The 21,323-nt window shown below is 34.2% G+C and overlaps 1 pseudogene across 2 annotated transcripts; it reads right to left on the reverse strand.

Moving 5' to 3' along the window:
* Positions 1-16,227: 16,227 nt before the first annotated feature.
* LOC104611518 (protein BPS1, chloroplastic pseudogene) lies at positions 16,228-19,994 on the reverse strand (annotated as a pseudogene). Of its 2 annotated transcripts, none has more exons than XR_016077640.1 (2): positions 19,838-19,994; positions 16,228-17,491 (listed from the first exon to the last, which is right to left on the reverse strand). The product of XR_016077640.1 is annotated as a protein BPS1, chloroplastic pseudogene, transcript variant X1 (transcript). The 2 variants fall into 2 exon arrangements; XR_016077641.1 differs by lacking the exon at positions 19,838-19,994 and adding an exon at positions 19,418-19,831.
* Positions 19,995-21,323: the final 1,329 nt, after the last annotated feature.

The raw sequence follows: 21,323 nt of genomic DNA on the forward strand, positions 1-21,323 counted from the left end.
TGACTATAAGAAATAGGTTAATGTTCATATTAGCCTTTATTTAGGATCCATTTGATTCAAAGTTAAAATTGAAATCAAAATTCCTTAAAATTAGAATCAAAATAGTCTATTCTCCCTGCCCTGTTTGGTTTAAACATAAATCAAAATTGGAATTGGAATCGGTTGGAATGGGATTCTCATTCCCAAAGGAGGGGAGAGATTGACCATTCCCTCAAATGAGAGAATCCCATTCTATCAAAATGGGAATTGCATTCCAATTCTATCCAACCCAATAGATGAAATCAAAATGGTTAATTTCAATTGTGATTCCAAACCCTATTCCTGCCAACAAACTGACACTTAGTCTCAACTTTGTAGCATTACGTATAAGGCTTGGTAATCAGTTAGCTTTAATGCATCACCTGTAAGGTGGATTCAAATCGAACTGAGCCGAATATTAGACTATTTGAGCTCATATTTTGTAAAATATCACAAGGCTTGAGTTCGGGCTAAGGTCAACAGTGAACGAAGCTTCATATAAAACATTAATAATTAATATAAAAAATTAAAAATATTATATAAACTCAATTAGGCCTCATGAGCTTTATGAACCGAGTTTCATGCTGTTTGAGCTCACCTCAATTAATATGGGACCCTATATATTAGATTATTCAAGCTCAAACTCAAAGCTAAATTAAAGCCAAACTGAGGAATTAACCCTTTCACGAATGTAAGTTCAAATAACTTATAAATAACTTGATGGGAAAATTTATGATGCAGAAAAGATATGATATAGAAAGAGTTTTGACCAATCAAAACCCACCCATGAATTTTGATAAATAACACCATGTTCCTTATCACGTTTAATTTATGATTCTGATTTATTGATTAGTTGTTTTTTGGATATCATATCTTTTTTATATCATAGTCGAACCCTAACTTGATTCATGTACACCCCTAAAAATCACTTCTCTACCCTTTAGATTAAACCAAATGAGCCAGACCAAGGGGTGGTGGCAAGGCGTTGTTTATTTAATTTGAGGAGAGATTACAATTATAATTACCATATCGGTAGGTAGTAGGAGTGATGGAATGGGAGGCCACATGGTCTGGGTATAGTTGCTTCAGGGATTGATCTTTACTTGGAGCCATACTGCACTTCTTGACACCTTGAAGAGGTGACATGTCTTCAAACTTACAAACCCCCAAAGTCATGAGGAATGAATGGCCAAGTTTGTTCCACTTATTGGCCATCAACCATACAGCCACCACTCGTCCCTCTATATCAGCAGTAATTGTCCCAGGTTGAGCTTTAAACTTCTTAAGGATTATATTTAATTAGGTTGGTTGCGTGTTCACGAGATGTGAGGGTGAGGACTGAACACAACTATTTCATATCCCATCTCTCATTTTTCTCTTTAATCATGCTCTCGATTCTAAGCACTTTTTGTCACCTTTTTCTAGCATTTTCTTCTTTTATCTTGCCCTCAACTTACACAGTTACACATCTCTCTTACAAAGGAAAAGAACTAATTGTACATAAGAGGAAGAAAGAGAATCCCACGCACACATAGCCTGTGAACTACCGAAGGAAAAAGGACTAAACACGCAAAAGATCGATGACATGTGTCACTGACTACTTCCTGATAATGAGAGAGAGAGAGATAAAGACTAAAGACCAGTGATGCCATGTCTGGTGTTTCTCTGGGTCACGGATTGGCCATCTTCGACGCAGAGCTCTCTTTCCCGGGCTGATGTTGTTCATAGCAAGGCCAAATCCAGGCTCCTCATCCACCGTAGCAACCACGCCGGTCGTCTCCAATACTAATGCCAAAGCCAATTCTACCGCCAACACCACCACTGCCACTGCTCCCTCCATTGACGCTACCACCAAAACCTATACCGATATCAATACTTTCCGGCTTCTCAGCCTCTTTGAGAGGTCTATTAGTAAAGTAAAGAGTAGTACTGATGCCTACAAGGACAAGGAAGCCAAGGCAAACCCACTTATCTCCAGCCATTTCAATGGAATACTTTCTTAATCCAACTGATTTATATAATTCCCATGGAGAGTTTCCTTTCTACCAACTCCATGTAAATAAGAGAGAACTCAGAAAGCGTGTCCATCATGCACAATCCATGAGTTTTTAGCCCAAGCTTGCCCTAATTACTAGGAACCCTGAATCATGAACTCCGTCTGACGACTAATAAGTGCCGGTAACTGTTTCTATTCTATTCCAGTATTCGCGACGACAAGATTACTTGCTGGTAATGGTAATACATACTAGAAGATTAGCGGGACAAAAATAGCAATAATTAATAGTTTTTTATAATTTTTTAAATAATTAATAATTATTTATATTTTATATATTACTTTTAATAGTTTTTTATAATACAAAAATAACAATAATTAATTTCAGATAGGGTTCATCAAACTGATAAAATGGACCAATCTGACGCTTTACAGTATTTCCAGTCAGATTTGGTTTAACAATTTTCAAATTCGACCAAATTGGATCAGTTTTCCTTTGGCCATTTGTAAAACAACCAAAATTAAACCGAACTAACCCGACAAATCGGTTTCGGGTGATCAGCTCTCCAACCTGACCAAGTCAATTTGGTTGGCCAAACAACCTACAACCGAATCGAACTAACCTGTGAACGCTCCTAATTTCAACTAAATTAATAGTCTAATCTCTAATAAATAGTAATAGTTTAATATCCAATAATTATTGAAAATTTATAGTGAAAATACACAATTATTGAAAATACAATTACAATAAATAACTAATAAAAATACAATAAATACTAAAAAATATATTAAATTAGTCCATAAATAGTGTAATCTCAAATAATAGTTTAATCTCTAAAATATATTAATCAATAAATTATAACAAAAATACAATAAGTACAATAAATTAAATTTTAAAAGTTAAATAATAATAGTTTAATCTCCAATAAATATTACAAAACTTCTATTGAATAACAAAACAATTATAGATTTATACAAAATTATTGAAAATATATTTATCTCAAAAAAATCAATAATTAATGAAAACACAATAAATATTAATTTTAGTATATATCAATATAATATACATTAAGATTTTAAAATTATTTTCTAGAATTATTAATTGATACAAGTGAAATTAGTTATTTTCAATATTATTTAGTTATTTAAATCATATCATTATTTAAATTTTAAAATATTAATTATCTATTGAATTTAATAATCCATAAAATTAGAATTTGTAGTATTATTACATAATTTCATTATTAATTTTGTACAATATGAAATTATAATTAATTTGAATATTATGTTATAATTATATTTGTATTTTTTAAGATTTTTTTAAATTTATTTCATAATTTAGTTATTCTAACTATTTAAGATATTGTTATGTAAAATATTTCGTTATTTAAAACATTTAGTTTTGAAAATATTTAAGTAATATATAAAGTATTTAAAATTTGTTGTTATTTGAATTTTATTTATTTTAAAGTTAACTATTTTTAATATTTTGTTATTTAATATATTTAGTTATTTAAATATTTAGATAATATGTTATTTTTGAATATTAAATTTTTATCATTTGAATTACATTTAAATTGAATAATCTAGAAAATCATAATTTATATTGTTAGTACATAATTTTGTGATGAATTAATTTTATAAAAATATAAAATATTAATAATATGATTATTATTAAATCTATTATAATTATTTTTTGTTTTTAATAAATATTTTAAATAGATATAGATAAAAAATGGGCGAGAGGATAAATAGGAATTAGAGATAATTTAGGAGAGAGAGATATTTTAGGTAATTTTTTATGTGGAAGGAAAGCATCCCATTGGTTGTTTCAAAGATGACATGGAATAAAAAATAAAAATTCAAATTAAGGAGAAAATTTCTAGACTCATATGTTTTAGTGTATACTAGTAGGGACCCATGCGATGCATGGGTTTTGTTAAGCGAAAGTTAAATAATAGAAACACATCAAAGTATACAACTATTTTATATTTTACTTTTTAATTAATTAGTAATTTTTATATTTTATATACTACATTTAATATTTTTATAATACAAAATTAACAATAATTAATTTTGGCTCAGGTTGTTAATCAAACCAATGAAATTGACCAACTCGATTAACCGAACTTGATCCAAGTTCATTGATTTTCTAGTATTTCCAATCGGCTTTGGTTCAACAATTTCCAAACCCAATAAGGTTGTGTTTGGAAATAATTATAATAGATTTATTTTATATTGTTAATTTTTAAATATATAATTAATAATTATTTATATTTTATAAACTAGTTTTAATAATTATTTACAATAAAAAAATAACAATAATTAATTTCATCGAGGGTTGTTCATCAAACTAATGAAACCAACCAACCCATTCAGTTTTCTAGTATTTTTGGTTGCCTTTACATCAACCATTTCCCAACCCAACCAAGTTGGATTACTTTTGTTTTGGCCATTTTTAAACCGACCAAAGATATATATTAATATTTTATATTTTAAATATTAATTATTTAATATGAGAAAGTGGGAAAGTTCCCATATTTCTTATTCTAAAATATTTTATATCATAAACTTAATTTTTAAATTCATCTTTTAATAATGCCACTATAATTTTTAAAAGTTAAATTTAATTTTTAAATTTAGTTTTTCAGTTTAAATCTTTTGAACCGTTTGACCAAATAGATACAATCCAAGTTGGTCGATTTTCACTAATGGTTAATTTTAATATATATACATATTTAATAAATATAGATTAAGATTTTAAAATTGTAATTAATAAATATTATTTTTTGAAAGTTATTTTCTAGAATTATTAATTTATATAAGTGAAACTAGTTATTTGTAATATTATTTAATTATTTAAATAATATCATTATTTAAATTTTAAAATATTAATTATTTAATAATCCATAAAATTATAATTTATTCTATTATTATAGAATTTCATTACTAATTTTGTAAATCATTAAATTATTATTTTGAATATTATGTTATAATTATTTTTCTACTTTTAATAATTTTTTTAATTTATTACATAATTTTGTGATGAATTTTATAAAAATATAAAATTATTAATAATATGAATATTTTTAAATCTATTATAATTATTTTTTTGTTTTTAATAAATATTTTAAAGCTATTATATAATTTTGTTAGAATATTTAAATAATTCTTAATTTTTTAATTAAAACTTTCTTTAGATAGACATAGATAAAATGTGGGTAGAGAATAAATAGGAATTAGAGATAATTTAGGAGAGAAACTCTTTACTAAATTAGAGATAATCTAGGAGATAAATAGGAATTAGAGATAATTTAGGAGATAAATATGAATTAGAGATAATTTAGGAGAAAGTGGGGGATAGTGGGGGAGGTGGCTTAGGAGAAATTTTAAGAGAGGAGATTATTTAGATTATTGGGAAAGTGTGGGGGAGAGAGTGATTTTAGGTAATTTTTTATGGGAAATGAGAACATCTCATTGGAAATCTATCATATTTATTCGACAATTAATGTTAACTCATTTTTTGTAATATTTTGGATAATTTTTGGTAATTGTGACATTTTTGTTAATTATTGGTAATTTTATGTTATTCCCATTAATTTTTGGAAATTATCATATTTTCAGAAATATTGGTAATATATTTTTGGTTATTTTCTTGATTAACTTCTATCCATTTCTACTAATTTATGCAAATTTTTGGTAATTAAATTAATTTTTTGCTATTTAAAATATATCTAAATATATAATTTCAATATCACTATTAATCATGGTTTAAAATTTAATTATATTAGTTATAGTTTCTAATATAATTTAAATGTAATTGCTGTTAATTACAGTTTGAAAGGGTATTTACTTTAAATAATTGATCAGGTTTATTGAAAATTATTGATAATATTGGTAATAATCAACTACTATTATTTAATAATCAATTAATTATAATAGTATTGTTATTATTATTGAAAATAATATTCCAACCGTGTATAACACAGTAAATCTTCCAACAGTGTATAAGATGGCATTTCCAAAACAGGTTTTTTTAACAGCATTAGATTGTCTTTTTTTTTTTCAGTTTTTTAACTATTTTCTTACTAATCACACCTATAGTGTTCCAATTTCGAAAACATGTAGAAAAAAAAAATATTTTCTACCCGGATTCAAGAGCAAAATGCACTGATCACATGTGGTCTACATGTGCCCCTATTTCTTGTCAAAAGCAACATCTTCCTACCCTTACTTTTAGTGAAATAAACAATAAAACTTAAATTGGGTTCAAAATAGAGAATGAAGAAAGGAGATGGTGAAGTAATTTACCAATTTGGTGTCCTTCTGCCCCTGTTTTCTTTTTTTTTCTCTCAAAAACAAAGTTACTTCAACCACTATAGAAGCTATGACGTGAAGAGAAATAGAACGAAATGTGGAGAGAGATCTAGGTAGATTGATCGTGAGAACAAAATGTGGAAAATTTGACTTGAAGAGTATAAGAAGAACAAAGGTTTAGAATCTTTCATGGCTTGGTCTTGTTTCAGTTGGACATGATCTAGGAGAGGTTTCAAACGTGATAAACCCTCCTAGAATCGTAATGAAACATGGCTCTTGGAAAGCCATCCGATGTGGCAAAAAATGTATCAAGTGTAGGAATTTGATTTGTTAAATGCAAAAAAAAAATGTGGATTAAAAAATTAAAATTTTCAAAAAAAAGAGAAAATTTCTTGATTTCTTTCTTATATCTATATATCTATATATATATATATATATATACATACATACATATATATATATATATGTATAGATTGATAGATAGATAGATAGATAGATAAAGAGAGAGAGAGAGAGAGAGAAAGAGAGAGAGAGAGATTATATAGGTAATTTATAGATAATTTATGGAAATAATGATAATCTCTATTAATTTATGGTAATGTATTGATAATTTATGGAAAGCAATCGCATTCTTCACTTGCATGCTGACATCTTTCTCCTTGGTAGAGAAGACCTAGGTTCATAAACATGAGAAATAATAGTAGGTAAACTGTTTCTTAGTATAGTCCTCCTCTATGGGTGTATTGGTGGTTTTCTATGTAGTTTGGATCCTAGAGGATGGTGATTGGTTTTTTGTTTAGTTTTGATCTTCACCCTTGTATTCACCTTTTTCTTTTAATTTTAACAAATTTTTTCTTTTTATTTTCAAAAAAAAAAGAAGCACATGGTAGATTAGAGGGTTCAATCATGACCAACCAAAAGAAGCAACTTTGTACTGGTTCTTAAGAAGTCCATATGGCTCATTAATTTGTTTCTCCTCAATGCCTTTATTTGGGGGAAATAGGTGAAAACATAAGAAAAATTGAAAGTGGTAATAATTTTTCTCTACTTCACTACCAAAAACTATAAAAATTATTGAAATAATCTAATTAATTACATAGAAAAAAGATAAAACAATCAAGATACCAAGTAAATTGGCCAACATTTAGCTACTTCCAACATCTAGGACATCTTAGTATGCCTCAGGATCTTTAGTTTTGAGATACAACAATCCTGAGGTATATTTTCAATGGTTTAGAACCTAGAAACGAAGCAAACATGATGGTTGTGGAAACTATCCTAGCACTGCTCAAAATATGAAAGACAAAATGATTATAAAGATTTCAAGAATGATCAAGACAAGCTTTATTTACTGACTAAGTATTTCTCATGGTGGAACTTGTCTAATTAGACAATATGAAAGCCCATTTAAAGTTGAAATCAAGCTAGTTTCTATATCATCAACTATCTTCTTGCCACTGAAGTAGAGGAATCTTTTTTTCCTTTTCATGCCACTAGAATAGAAAGCATATTTGATATGATAGCTAAATGCAAGATAAGAATAAATAATTAGATTTGTAATTCAATGCATGGTTTTTCTATTTGAAAGCCATTTAGTTTGGATTTGTGTTGTTCCCAAAAGTTTACATCCTAAATGGATTTATTAATTCAATTTATATATAAAGGATCATATAATAGTTGAGACTATGTAAGGAAAAAGTTCTCTTTAGAGTGTAAAAGTTATGGCAAAGGAATCTAAAGATCTCCAATCCTAAGGCTCAGAGCTTTTGAATCTAAAGATCTAACCTTTCATTCTAAATAAGAGTGGCCTTATGCATCGTATCAATGAGTTTCATATTTGTTTTTTAAACTTTGTCTCCAACTATATTGTTCCACTTTAGCAGATCAAGACAAATACCAAAGAGTAGCCCCCTTCAAGTTTTATTGTTGAGTGGGTGTACAAAAAGTGGAGGGGACAAATACCAAAGAGTAGTCCCCTTCAAGTAGGACCAATTTCCATCTTACTTGTAAACCTCCAAAAGTAGAAAAAAAATCCATAACAAAGATTGTTAAAATACAGTTGTTATTTATGATGCATGTTTTAGGAGTATGGGTGTTATTCAACCAAGTCGAGCCAAACTTTGTTAGTATACAAAGTATGCAATTCCATGTTAACTAGATTTGGTAGTGAACTTGATACTAATGATTGGATGTGTTCTTTCATTGTTAGGACAAAAATTTGTTGTACATGTATAAGGTCTATAAAAGGGGATCCCCTCCCTCATTTACATAGAACCAAGCAATCAAGTGTTGTGTCCCTCTCTTGAGCAATACAAAGAGTTCTTTTGAGTTTTCTATCTCTCTTTCCTTATGTACTTTGTACCTTTATTGCCTAAGTGTGTGCTTTAGTGTGGGGGACGAGTTGGTAAGTTGCTTGGTCTCAAGAGCCAAAAGAGTACTCTAACTAGGGAAGGCTGACTTATGGAGCGACGAACTACTGCCCAAGTGTCGCACGAGATGCTAGATGAGCTTAGGTCCATGACAAATGGTATCAGAACCTCATCAACACTAAGCACATGACTAAGGACGAGAAGAACATTGTCTTTGAAGTAGAGGATGCCACAAGAATTGATGTGACGAAGATGGAGCCAAGTAAGAAGAGTAAGCATGGTAACAAGAACCATGAGGCATCCTTGAATAAGGTTGCTAGTCTAGACTAGCAGCTAAACAAGGTGGATATGACTCTTGGTGAAGCCCAAAAGGAGATTGAGAAGCTTAATGGTGGACTAGACTTTTTTGAGAAGGAGCTATCCAGGTTCGAGAAGGTCATGAATGATATTACTAGGGCCACTTAGGCTTTGCGCAAATAGTATCAAGGCCAAATGGAGGCCATGTAGTGGACTATTGTTGAGCATCAAGCCAAGATGGAGGAGATGCAAGCAAATCATGCCTTATGGAAGAGGGCTATGGCTAGTGGAGGACTATCCGCCCCAGCTCGTGAGGTGGTGAAGGTGAAGACCCTTAAACCCAAACCATTCAAGGGAGCGCGAGATGTATGTGAGCTAAACAACTTTTTATGGTAGATGAAGCAATACTTTGAGGTAGTTGGCCTTGAGGACAAGAGGTCAAATGTACATATTACAGTTATGTACTTACTAGACAATGCCATGCTGTGGTGGCGTAGGCGGTGCATAGATGTTGAATGTGGCACATGCATAATGAATACTTGGGAGGACTCTAAGAGGGAAATCAAGAAGCAATTATACATGAAGAATGTTGAGTACCTTGCTAAGAAGAACCTTAGGCACCTCAAGCATATAGGTACTCTAAGGGATTACGTGAAGGAATTCTCTACGCTCATGTTGGAGGTACCTGACATGACAGACAATGACTTCTTATTCCACTTTATGGAAGGCCTTCAGCCATGGGTAGATCTAGAGTTAAGGCATTGTGGCGTTCAAGACATGGCTAGTGCCATGGCTGTTGCTAAGCAACTCACTAAGTATGAGAAGGAGACCAAAGACCAACCCACCAAACCGGGTTAGGGAAAATGTGAGGGAGATAAGGCCTATGCCAAAGAATGATCGTTTAAGCCCCAGTTCTCTCAAGACCAGAAGGATGGAAAGAGTAGTGGTTGGAGAGACAAAGTTAAGGGCCCAAAGAAGAAGCCACTCAAGTGCTTCCTATGTGATGGAGCACACATGATCAGGGATTGTCCCAAGAAGAAGGTCTTCAACTCCCTTACAGCCAAGGAGGGAGAGCAAGAAAATGGCCATGAGGAGGCCAAGATTGGGTCACTACAATTACTTTGCAGTGTTAAGAAGTTGGAGAGGCCGGTTAAGAGAGCAGCCAAGACCACGACTAGGTCAAGGCTGATGCATGTGGAAGCGTTGATCAATGGTGAGAAGACCCAGGCCATGATCGACACAAGGGCGACTCACAACTTTGTCTTAATTGGGGAGGCAAAGCACTTGGGCTTAGAGATCACAAAGAGCATGGACATGATCAAGGCAGTTAATTCCCAATAATGTGAGATCAAGGGCATTGCTCAGGGGGTGAGCATCTAGCTAGGGAGCTGACAAGGTGCCAATGGATGACTACCAGATGGTATTAGGTATGGACTTCTTCAACAATGTGCGGGCTATGCCCATACCTTATGCATGGGTGTTGTGCATCATGGAGGTAGGGGCTTCATGCATGGTCCCTTTGGTGGATGGTCATGTGCAACAATGAAGACGTTATTAGCCCTACAACTGGGCATGGGGCAAGGCCTTGGGGGCCAATCTAGTCCAGAGGTGGACAAGCAACCAAGGGTAGCACAACACGACAATCGGGTCCAAGGTAAGGAGAAATTTGTGTATGCAAGAACAAGCCAAGGCAAAGGTCGAGGCAAGGACACTGGAAGGGGCCAGGCAACTAATCAAGATTGGAGAAAATGGGTGAAATTTCAAAAATTTCTTTCTCCCATCCATTATATGGATGGCCGAACCATGTAGGGTGGCTAGGCGAAATTTCAAAAATTTCTTCCTCCCATCCATCATATGGATGGCTGAACCATTAGGAGTTTCTTGATCCAAATCTTTATTTGGATCTAAACTCTTTAAGTGATAAGGATAATCCCTTATCTTATCTGCAGATCAAGATCAGCTACTCTTAATCAAATTAGAAGTTTCCTTATCCAAATATCTATTTGGATCTGGACTCTTTAAGTGGATAAGAGTTATCCTCTTATCCTTATTTGTTGATCCATACCCAGATTCGCCCCCTATTTAATTAATCCAATTAACCCAGTTCGAAATGGACTTTAGGCCCATTAGGCTTTTAGGCTCACTTCCTTTTGATGCTGGCTAGCTTAGATTTCTTTGTATGGCGTGAGACCCTATCATTGATCTCCACATAAGCCATATGAGTTCAGCCAAGCCTTTGTTACAAAGCTTGACCAAATTCACTACTGAATACAGTGAACCCTTGAGTCCATCAGTATGGGTTCTTAATGGGCCCAACATTTACACTAAATGGTCATTGGGTCCAGCCATCTTATGAAGGCCCAATGATTGTGGGCAGATGTGAGATTAGCCCATCAGGTTTATTATCCCAAAATGATCTTACACTTAACCTCTCAGCCCTTAATGATCAAACAATGCCCGACAAGAGAGGACCTCTCCCTCGGTTGCAAGGTACAATGTTACACTCTCTACTCATATGGATCCCGGGAACTAAAATCTTTTGCAAACATTTTGTAAAACCATAATATATATGTATATCTCTATATAAATATATTTTGCAAAACAAATTTCAACAAATTTGAAATCAATTGTCGGCAGTTTAGGTTTTCATTAGAGAGAGTGCATTCCCCGATCATTCACTTTGTCCGACAAAGAGGTTGATCCTGTCACTATGATCACTCACTTAGGTGAATTCTTAGACTGCCCCAACATACCTAGGTTTTGACCCCCTCTAAGGATCTCACTGATTGGCATATCAAAGGTAGCCCAATCCAACACTTAGTGCAGTACCATAATCGAGTCTAGGGGTCAGGTGTAACATTCTAGTTTTGCCCATCTATCTCCAAGGTCCAGGGTAATACTGGAATTTGGTCCAGTTCAGGGTTTCAAGTAAACCCACATTGCATGTACCTCAGGTCTCACCCTAGCAGTCGAGACAAGCCACCCCAACCAACTTGGCGGCACATCAGTGTCAGCCTTGGCAGGATAAATCTCCCCAGATCTATCCAACGGCTGTGAAGATTATAAACTAACACGAGTCTCATAAGTATCCAGTTTAAGGGTATTACACAGAAACACACCAATATAACATGAATCAAATATGTACTTTATTCATTTACAATAAATGTCACAATGTACATCAAGCTGATTGGAGCTAAGGGCATACACTGTCTAACAATAGCAGTTATGAAAGCTACACACCCAAAGTGAAGGGATGGGAGATCCATCATATGGATGGTCGAACCCTGCAGGAAGGTTGGGCGAAATTTCAAAAATTTCTTTACTCCTATCCGGGAATCCTATTCCCAATTTAGAAAACTGCATTTTTAAGGTTTGTTCTTGTAATCAAACAAGACCAAATCCAAAACCAAATTAAGGGAGGGATATACCTAATACAGAATCCACACAAGAATGCTCCTTCCAACGTAGGTATTCACACCCAAAGAGAGTACCAAATCCTCCCTCTACTGAAGATGACACAGCTTAGGGTGAGGCAGGATCAGCAGGTAGTTCTTCACCAAGAACTAGCGATTCTTCAATAAGAATCGAATGGGACAGTGAGCACAACTTCTAAATTGTTTCTTCTAGCAAGAAACAATATCAAGATCAAATCTTGATCCAATCCAAGAACTGAGATCGAACAGGGCAGGGCGGCAAGACCAAGAAGAAAAAGAGGCAGAAGGCAAAAGCAGTCTAACTGTGTTGTCTTCTCTCTGTATTCAGTGAATGTGTCTTTAGGGGTTCGCTCTGCTCTCTTATTTATAACCTTAAAGAGAAAATTTCCCAATCTCATTAGGAGTTTCCTGATCCAAATCTTTTACTTGGATTTTGACTCTTTAAGTGATAATCCCTTATCTTATCTGCAGATAAAGATAAACCTTCCTAATCAAATTAGGAGTTCCTTTGATCTAAATCTTTATTTGGATCTGGACTCTTTAAGTGGATAAGGATAATCCCTTATCTTATCTGTTGATCCAAATCCCTGATCCGCCCTTATTTAATTAATCTAATTAATCTAGTTCGAAATGGGCTTTCAGGCCCATTAATCTTTTAGGCTCACTTTCACTTTAATGCTGACTAGTTTGGCTCTCTTTGTATGGCGTGTGACCCTATCATTGATCTACACATCAGCTATATGGGTTCAGTCTAGCCTCTGTTACAAGGCCTGGCTGAATTCACTACTGAATACAGTGAACCCCTGAATCCATCATCATGGGTTCTTAATGGGCCCAACATTTACACTAAATGGTTCTTGGGTCCAACTATCTTATGAAGGCCCAAGGGCTGTCAGCAGATGCTAGATTAGCCCATCAAGTATAATCCTCAACAGTCTTACACTTAACCTCTCAGCCCATAATGATCAAACACTGCCTGACAAGAGATGACATCTCCCTCGGCTGCAAGGTGCAGTGCTGCACTCTCTACTCACATGGATCCCGGGAATTAAAACATTTTGCAAACATTTTGAAATCATAATATATATATATATGCATATATCTATATAAATATATTTTGCAAAAACATATTTCAACGGTTGAAATCAACTTCCGACAGTTTAGGTTTCCATTAGAGAGAGTGCATCATCGATCATTCACTTTATCTGACAAAGGGGCTGATTCTGTCAATATGATCACCCACTCAGATGAATTATCGGACTGTCCCAACATACCCAGGTTTTGACCCCCTCTAAGGATCTCACTGATTGGCATATCAAAGACAACCAAATCCGACACCTAGTGCAGTATCATAATCGAGTCTAGGGGTCAGGTGTAACATTCCAGTTTTTCCCATCTATCTCCAAGGTCTAAGGCAATACTGGAATTTTGGTCTAGTTCAGGGTTTCAAGAAAACCCACACTGCATGTACCTCAGGTCTCCCCCTGGCAGCTGAAGTACGCAGTCAAGTGGAAGGGGTATCCTGCATCAGAAGCTTCGTATGTATGAACGGACGAGTGTAGAAGGTAGAATGTTCTAGAGGTGCTTCTAGATGATTCTAAGTGTACATATTTATAGAGAAATCCTTTGAGGTGGAAGTGCCTATAAAAGGGGACCACCTCCCTCCTTTACATAGAACGAAGCAGTCAAGTGTTGTATCCCTCTCTTGAGCAATACAAAGAGTTCTTTTGAGTTCTCTATCTTTCTTTCCTTATGTACTTTGTGCCTTTATTACCTAAGTGTATGCCTTAGTGTGAGGGACGAGTTGGTAAGTTGCTTGGTCTCAAGAGCTAGGAGAATGCTCTAAATAGGGAAGGCTGACTTGTGGAGCGATGGACTGCTGCTCAAGTGCCACATGAGACACTAGATAAGTATATATTCATGACATAGCGCTATGTTGTTCAGTTTTAACTTCCAAAAAAGGCACTTTGATACATCTATGCCACAACATTGACGATCAATGCAACATAATCACATAGCTATCCATCCTACACTTTGTATTCCACGAACTCTTGATAGACTTGAATAGTATGACTTTGCAAGTGTTCCATCTTGGCTTTAGTGTAAATCAAATCACAAATCAAATCACTACAGACTTTCTGGCTTAGTTTGGAAAGAGTACAAATACAAATATGTATAATACAAATACATATAAAATAATACAAAATACAAGATTTTACACTCTAGATATTTGTATATTTGTATTTGTACTCATTCCAAACTAAGCATCTTTAACAATTCTTCTGACTCAGGTACACGCTCTTGGAGATATTCCTCTCGAATCTGTCCCTTATGGATCTCTCTTTATAGCTTGGCATTTTCTACTTATAGTACTCTCCTTGCTCTAATTGCACGCCTAGCCATGATACCCACTTTGTCATTATCTTCCATCTGTTCATTGTCTGCCCTATACCTGTGTAATTCAAACACCATGCTCATATAGGGATCAATGAGCAGACGCTTCAAGTGAACTTTGGACAATGTGCCTGAAGAGGGGGAGAAAGCACCAACTCTATTTCTCCTGCCTCTATCCACTGGTGATATAACTCAGTACAAGTTGGGAATCCACAGGTAGCCACATGGCAAACTCTCTCTTACTGGTGGTCTAGTATTGTTCTAACCTTGTCTTCATGTTCTGTTTGTAATTATGGAAGTCAATTAGATCCTTGGAGATCTAGAACTGGACAAACTACTAAAATCCAAACCAGCGGAGGACTCGAATAAGGGGCTGACCCTACACCTAGTAATTTGGCTAACACTACACTGTATTAGTTCTTGGAGGCCAACCTAGGCTGTTCACAATCAGACTGCAGTTTCCAAACAATTTCCACTTCTGGGTATTCATTTATATTTTGTACATAATCCTCTTGGGTAAGATGATCCAACCCAGGATGAGCATGAATAGTGTCGGAAATGCGATACCTGGTCCATTTTATTGGGCCACTGAAGATTGCCGGTGAAGGATCAACTAGTTGAAGAAGTTGCAATGATCCTTAAATCAACCACTGCCTCTATCATGTAACAAGGACAACCCCCTCAGTAACCGTGCCAATATCATGGGTATCAGGCCTTTTCTCAAACGGCAATTGAAATTGGCAAATTACCGGCCATTGCAGCATGCACTCGGTGTATCAACTCTTCGGTGAGAATAATATTAGGATGGGTGACCTATTGGAAAATCCTCGTGTTGCACCCCAACTTTTATCCGAGAACGCACTACACCTTTGTTGTAGTGCTCTCTAGATTTATTAAAAAAAAAAAAAAAGCAAATGCCAACTGCAACTTTAGGGTCCTGGTCTGGATTCTGGGTTTCACTTCTTAGCAATAGGAACTCTCAACTCACTGATTGGTCATCTGGCATGTCAATGTTTGTTTTTCTACAACTTTAAACTTTAAGGCTGTGTTTAGTTTGAAGGAAAAAAGTAGGAAAAGGAAAGGAAAGGCAGGGAAACCTTTCCCCATCTTTTCCTTCAAATCAAACATAGCCTAAATGTATGAAGCAGGTCCACAAGAAAAAAGTACACAGAGATTTTAAGTTTTAACCCCCTCAGTAGTGCAATTTTTAAGCCTGTCAACTAACAAGTCTTTGCCGATGTGTATAATTGTCTTTCAAAGGAAAAACAACTGCAAGATCAGTAAAATCATATTGTTTTCGCTATTATTTTTTGCTTTAAAAAATAAAATCATACATATTGGCAAAGACCAAAGGAAGCACAAAATACGAGGTACAAGCCTGGTAGCAGTAAGAGAGAGAACAAAATGCACAACCAGCATAAACCTTGTATCATTTCATTAACATGTAGAAATACACATTTTCAAGTACATAACCAGCAATATCACACAACATACAATCTTGTGGTGCCCAATTAAAAGAGTGTTGACTCCAATCAATCAAAAAAGAGACATTCAATGTGTACATGAGTGACCTTGGCCTTTTCAGATCATCTCACGACCTGCTTTTCAGCAATATTCTCTTGCCTTGTGTCAGACTTAGAACCGCCTACTCTTAGATTACAAAGTAAAGCATCACGCCCTGTTAGAACAATCTGAAAGAAACCTTCTACTTCTTTTGACAGAAGATCTAGCCCTTGTGAGAGATTCTGTACATACTTCCCCAAGTCCAAAACTAAATTACTCAACATATCTGATTCTGGAGGGTCTGTGCCATCACAAGTCATTTGATACAATTGCTTCACACTTGCTTCAACCGCTTGCAGATCTTTCAATAGTGTGTTACCTTCCTTGGAAACTAAGCTTCTGATCTCCCCATAAACATTGTTTTGCAATTCATTAAAAGCCTCTGCCCACAAGAACTTCTCAGAAACATGCAAATCCATCAATGGCTTTGCAGATCCTGAGAAAGCTGCTGTTAAGACACTACAAACAAATATTGTCTCAATCTTAACCCCATACAAAGCCCGCATTAGAACACTTCCTTTCGCTGAATTCTTAATCTTAGGAAGCTGAAGAGAGCCAGAAAGCTCATGCAAGATGGTGGAACAGTTATCAAGTTTTGGGCTTCTGGAACTCATCTGTTGCATCCAATCGTCAAGAGATGAACGAGCACGAATAAACTGTTCACTGGATGGGAAAGAAGTAGATACATCCAAAACAAGCAAAACGCATTGAAGCAAGAGCTGTCGCTGATTGAGTTGTGAAAGCTCAGAGCTAAAAGCAATGCAAATGTCAAGTAACTTAACACTGTCATCCAAGTAAACATCCATCCATTTTTCATCCCAGTCAGCAACAGGGAACTGAAGCTCAGTAATGAGGGCTTTGATGTCCATATGTGTTTCAGAAAGTAATTGCATTGCCAGTATTATCCAAGATAAGTTAAGGGTGCCACCCTGACCCTTCAGCTTTAGCTTTTTCAGCCTTTCTGCCAAGGTTTCCTCGAAGGAGTCTAACAGGGCCAGAAGCTTTGGAGAGAGGTAAGATCCCTTGGGAAATATCATCCGGAAAGGATTTCCAAAAGGAAAGAAAGGTGGATGCCCATCATGTGGACGACTCATTTTAACATATAACTGCTCAAAGAGTAACATAAATTTGTAAGCACAAGGAAAATTTGGGATATCACCAGAATAAAAGGCAATTATGTCACAACTAACAACAAAATAATAAAGAAGAAAATGGATTATAACAAAGCAGATATTATCTCCATGGCAATCAAAAGCAAGGTTTGAAATATTTGTAGCAATACCTAGATCGTCTATTATATATATTAAAGGAAGGTCTTCAGGCAACAGCCCCCACCCTTCAGACATGTGGCATTATAAAATTTCAATAGATAGAATCTTAGAAGAGGTTAAACTCTTATTCTTAAAAAAGTCTATCCACTCACAAAAAAGTGATCACTCCACTCTCTTAAAATTCACACAGTAGCATCCTAATCCCTAAAAAGTGGCCACTTCAAATGTTATGGTAGTAATTGAATTTTATTCACACACAACCATTTCAAAAGTAATGATTAAACAAACAATTTAACTTGAAAATATTCAAAATATTAAATGGATAAAATAAAAATAAATGAAATTCATAAATGACTAAACAATAATACAAATGGTGTGAGTTTCATTCTTTTAGATGAAATAGTTTATTAATTGCAAACTAGATTTAACTTTTTTTGGAAGCATAACCTAATTTAGCTTTTAAAAATAAATTTATCAAATAAATAGTAAATACCAATTAAAGCGGGTTACTACTTACAAATAAGACCTCATTTAATCTCTTAAATCATATTAAAAACAACATAAATTAATAGTGATTTTCAAACAAAGTAGGTCAGAATAGATTGTCAATTACAAAGATGTAAGACCCATGTTAATTTTTCTAATTTAACTTTTTATAATTAAGTAGTAAATTTCAAATTAAATGATACTGTAGTTGCCCCTTAGTATGGGGTCATTCTCTAGATAAAACATGGTAAGTCTCTTAAATCAAATAAAAAGACTAACCTAAATGTCTAATATAAATAATTTAAAAAAATTGAAATAATTCAGATTAATGGTCCTGTCCCATACTTAGTACGGATGTCATTCATAGTTATATATTATTGTAGAGGCTAAGATAACCATTTTAGAAAATTCTTTTGGTGAGAAAAGGCCATTATAAAATAAACTGTATTTGCCACTTGATCAATAATTTACCATATGAATATACAATAGCAATATTTGATTTCTTAAGAAGATTATGTATTACAGCCAAGGGGCCATTGCCCATTGCTTGATGTAGTATTAAAACCACAGGTGGGAAGCATGAGAACAAGGTTTCAGGTCTGAGAACAACCACTTCGTGCAATTAGTTGGGATCAGCATCTTAGACCTGAACTTCATGCAGAAAAAAAAATGGCTGTTTATTTTGAATTATTACAAAGAAAGGGTAATTACCAGTATAATAGAGAAAACATGAAGGCTGATTGTATCATATACTTCAACGTTAATATTGACATTCTGAAAACCATGATTGCAGGCAAGTGATAATCAATACGATTAACTGGATGAATTTGAAATCATCAAACTTGTTTCCATGCATTTGCTCATAAATTTAGATATCCCATGTCCCCACACCATCACAAACCAATGGTATAACAAACAAAGAATTCATCAAACACAAGTTCTTGAGGATACACAAATGACATCATTCGAAAGGCCATCCAGTTGCAGGTGCTTTTGAATGCCCAACTGCATCACTAGATATAAAGTCACTAGATGATAAGAGAATTAGAAATGAATCCGTCAAGGATGTCAAGAGATGGATTACCATCTAATCGTGTTATCAAGTCTGTAACGAATCCATTTTGAACTCGTATGTGCATATAGACTCCCCATAAGAATTCTAAAGGATTCTTAATACTTGAACTTCTTAGAAACATATATAAAAAAACATGAAATCAAATTTACTATTATCGTTTTGCTTTTCATTCATTATTTCTTCCAATTAATCATTTCTACCTATCTAACTAGCAGACCAGAGATAGTTTCGATCATCATAAATATATCCAACAAGAAACGCACAGATCTTCACCGAATTGAACAAGTTTCGACAGATCAACATAAAATCATAAAACATGTAACAACTCAGATCTCCTTCCCAGGGGGAAGTTCTTGCGAAAATGCCCCATCTACTGCATAATTAACAGAAATACATCGTATCCCGAACCATAATCAACAGAAGCCCCAACAGTCGTTTACACGAGGCGGAAACAAAACAATATAACAATAATATTACATCAGAACCCCAAACCTATGTAAAATTGAAAACCCTAATTCAGTCTAAGAAGAAAATTCAAGTTTTCATGAAGGTATCGGAGAAAAGAGATTAGGCAAGAAGACAAGAAGGAAACTACAGAAGCAAGGACGACACTTTCGCACCTGAATTGGTACTAACGAAGAGAAAATCTCAGACGAAGAAGTTGCAGACGCGTTAAGCACACTCACTCCTTGGTTTTTCTTCTAAACCTTGTGAATGAAGCCTAAGGCGTTGAAACGTTTAGGATAGAAAAATTGTTTTAGTGGTGGTAATGAGCACTATCCACGATGTTCACCCATTCCATTGAATGTTCAGGATACAAGAAGTTTCCAGGCTGAGCCCAGCCAAATAACGTAATGTTGATTTAACGGTAGATATTTGATCATCTGGAATAAAGTCCAACAAATATGATGAATCTTAGCTACAGCAGATGATTGTTACCGGTGTTGCTTGTCCATACACGTCAGCTCTTTGTTTATTTAGGAGAAATTTCAAACTTTGGTTGGCCACGGAAAATTTAAAAGTCGGCCATAAGCGTTATTTGAGTGGACGAATGGAATAAACTAATACTCGATCTGGACGGTCCCTGTTTGTTGGATGGTCTGAATCAGCCACTGGATTCCTCCAAATATGCGTTGCAACTATGTCCAGCAAGCTTCCCTGATTGACCCAATTATATGACTTTTTTCATTTTTAATTGTTTTTTGCAATAAAAGATCTTCATTAATAAAAAAAGTTCATTCAATCAGAAATATAAAAGATGATACATCCAGTTGTTAGAAGTACTTATTGGCCCTATTCAAAATTCATATATACTATATACTTACACGTCTTTTATAGGGTAGGAGTATGTATGAGTCATACTATTCATATTAATTTTTATATAATATATCTATATAAGTATATCTCTATATATTTTAAACATTGCAAAGGTGTGTGGATAGTATTTAAAAGTTGACACGTGATAATGCTGTCGGTTTGACAAGTATTATCTAAAATTTTGATGCCTGTTTTTCCCTTTTCCTTCTCTTCTTTATTAGTTTACCTTTTTCTCACATTCAATCTTTTTCTTCCTCTGTGTAGTATAAAAACAAAATACATTGGAAAAAGCTTCAAAGAAAAAGATCAGAAGTCGAACTATTAGGAATAAGAATTCTTCACTGAATAATTAAGAGAAAGTTTAATATAAAAAATTGTCTTAGCATTTCCCTAATTACTCTTTATATAGGCATACACATTTATGGCTTTTAAAGGAAAGCTTCATAATCTATGAAAGCACTCCATAATAGAATCCTACTAAAACTCTTCAAAAAGAAATTCCTAATTGAACAAAAAATCAGAAATCATGATCTAATACTAATTTGATAATTATGAACTAGAATAAAAGTCCTACACTGACACTAGCTTGGTAAATTCGAACTAAGATAGAAATTTTGTGTTGGCACAATCTTGATAAATTCAAACTAAGATGGAAATTCTGTGATGACGCTATCTTGGTAAATTCGAAATAAGATGGAAATTTCGTACTGGCGCCAACTTAGTAAATTCGAACCATAATAGAAGTTTTGCTCTGGCACTAACTTGATAATTGATTACTTGGTTGGATTA

Source organism: Nelumbo nucifera, chromosome 6 (assembly GCF_055504915.1).
Source record: "Nelumbo nucifera cultivar China Antique chromosome 6, China Antique-T2T, whole genome shotgun sequence".
NCBI classification, from domain to species: domain Eukaryota; kingdom Viridiplantae; phylum Streptophyta; class Magnoliopsida; order Proteales; family Nelumbonaceae; genus Nelumbo; species Nelumbo nucifera.